Source organism: Echinops telfairi, unplaced genomic scaffold (assembly GCF_000313985.2).
Source record: "Echinops telfairi isolate 266 unplaced genomic scaffold, ASM31398v2 ScPeMD7_7457;HRSCAF=8495, whole genome shotgun sequence".
NCBI classification, from domain to species: Eukaryota; Metazoa; Chordata; class Mammalia; order Afrosoricida; family Tenrecidae; genus Echinops; species Echinops telfairi.
The window spans coordinates 12,659,061-12,661,897 of NW_022111357.1; positions in this window are offsets into that span (position 1 = coordinate 12,659,061).

Sequence of the window (2,837 nt, forward strand, 5' to 3'; positions counted from 1 at the left end):
TCTTCTGCCAAACAATTGTGGGTTCCAATCACTGACCTTTCCATTGCTAGTCAAGCACTTATCCAACCAGTGCACCCCTGGGACACCTTGTTTCTAGCACACCCTCTTGCATGGATGGTGTCATCGGTTGACTTTAATGGCAGTGCCCTGTCACTGCTTCATAGGTTCAGTGCTCTTCTTCCAGCCCACACTCACTGCCTTTCTTCCTTCCTTCCCTCTTTCCTGCCACTTCCTCTTCATTTAAAAGGATCCATCTCTCACAGATCCTCCTTTCTAATCAGTGAAGTTACATTTTTTTTGGTTAAGAATTGTTGCCTAGGAAATGAAGAGATCCCAAATTCAACATTTTAGAAGTTAGATTCTCTAAAAGGTGAAAAGGACCCCCAACCTGCTGCTATTGAGTAGATTCTGACTCCTCAGTCCTATAGAACAGAGTTGAACTGCTCTTAGACCTTCTGAGGCTGTACACTCTTAGTTTCGGTTGCTTTCCTTATCTTCCTCCTGAGGAGCTGGCAGACTCAAACTGCCATAGCCTGCTGTTAGCCACCCAACACTTACCCCACTGCATCATCCGCCACCAGAGTACCGTGGAAAGGGCATTTGGATGCATATTTGAATTTGACTGCTCTTCCACGTCAAGTAAATTTGCCTCTTCTATCAACTAGTAAATTAAAACAAACTTTGTTTTTACTTCAGTAGCTAGGGTGGAATTAATACCAGAGAGACAGCTTAAGAACATTTTCCTGTAGGTATATAGGTGCTGACAGTCAGGAAAACATAGGGCTCTGCAACTTTTCCAGTATTTTCCAGCTGTGGTGGTGGTTTATGACTTTTTACAGTCTGTTTTACATTCTTATGAATGTCAAGGGAGTTCACATTAGTTTATCTGAATTGACAGGTGCAAGAATTTAACTGTTGATGCATAGTTGAACATTGGTGGGAGGGGAGGGGAACAGAAGCCTGCTTTATCTGTATCTGTTAGCATAGATAGACATACTGTTTCTTTTGGCAAACATTCCTTTTCTGGGGAATCTCAGTATGGTGTTAAGAATTGGAACTATAATATTGAACTATCATCTCTGGAAATGGTTCTTCCAAACTGAAGTTGAAGAATGAGATGGAATAAAGCCTGCTCTGTTCGCTGAGTGGACAAACAGTGGAGACCAGGTAGCACACTTAAATGCTAGCGCCATAACCTTTTCAACCTGTCTTTCACTACAATGCGGGGCTTTCAGTGCCTGCACTCAGCTGACACACATTAGCTCTGATAGCATCACTGCACCAAAGGCATTCAAATGGGTTAGAATTTCCTTGTGCTTTGCTTTGCACTGCATGCAGACAATTGTTCTTTGAGCGGTTACTTTTATTATCTTCCCCCGATGTAAGTTCACAGAGTTGCAGACAACATTCAAGGAAATAGTTAAAGAAAAGTTACACTTGCGTGAAAAAGATTGTGACTTGAAAAATATGTTGGTACCTCCATTAGCTTAAATGGAAAGGATAAATGAATAGGGAGTCAGGAGCCTTAGGTTCTTGTCCTTGATCTGTTACTTAGCAGTATGATCTTAGGTAAGCCATTTTAACCTCTCTACACCCCAACCATCTTCATTTTTAAAAAAGGAGCACCAGAATTGTCAATCTTTCAGTTCTTTCTAGCGTTGAAATTTCTGTGCTAGATACTCTGAAGTATTTTCTGGTAAACCCTAAGGTGGCTGTATTTGGGGTTGCATTTAGAATTATTATTTGAGAAGGCTGGTGGTATATACCTTTGTTTGTTTGTTTTTTTAGTTTGATATAGTGTTTTTTGCAGTAGTGGATAATTAGTTCTGCTGAAGTATAATTGAAGTTCCTGGAATGCTATTTTGAATTTCTTGTGTATCTTATTTCAGAGATATTTGTTTTATTCTTGTACCCATAGTAATCACGTGTTCAACTTACAAAATAAAGAGCTGTATGGATATTTTTTTTGAGCTGTATGGATATTATAAAAAAAGAATTGAGGGTGAAGAACAAGCCTGAGAGTTTTCCTTGATCTCTGTTTCTTCCTGAAAATGGTCCCATCATAATTTTCTCCCATGTCTTTTTCTGTCTGACCACCATCCTATTTTTTAGAGACTCCTTTAATAAGTTTTAGCTGGTGGCTCGATAAAGACGCAAGTGATTGAACTGGACCCTGTGCAGGCATTCAGAGAAATTTGTGATTATATTGACAGTCTTGGACTGGGGCAGTTGTAAAGATTACTGTGTTTTCAAAGCAGCGGGCCTAAAATAATATTTAAAATTCTGACACTTCTCTGATTTTGTTTTTCATAGGGATTAGTATTTGGGAAGAGGAAAGCTGTGTGAGTCAATGACCTTTAGTTGCTTTTGTACTCTGGAGTCAGTGATGTGAGAAATAGTACAAGCTTTAACCAACAAGAAACGAGAGGGAGGGATTTATACAGTAGTTGAGTCGATTAGGAAAGAACACTGGACTAATAGAAACATGGGGTTTGAATTTGGGTTCAGAGAATCCATTGTGTAGTCTTAGACAAATCACTTCACTTTCCACTTCGTTGTTCTTCAATGGGTGGTGTAACTATTCAGAGTTGTGAGGAAGAGGGTTAATTTTTGGAAAGTGCATTGTACACTGTATCATATTTGGGGTTCATTGCATATAATTTGGATAGAAAATAACTTACATCCTCAGAGGACATTATTGATTAAACACCCTTCACCCATTTTCAGTTATACTGTATTTAAGCCAGTGGTTCTCAACCTTCCTAATGCCATGATCCTTTTATACAGTACCTCATGTTGCGGTGGCCCCCCCAACCATAACATTATTTTCGTTGCTA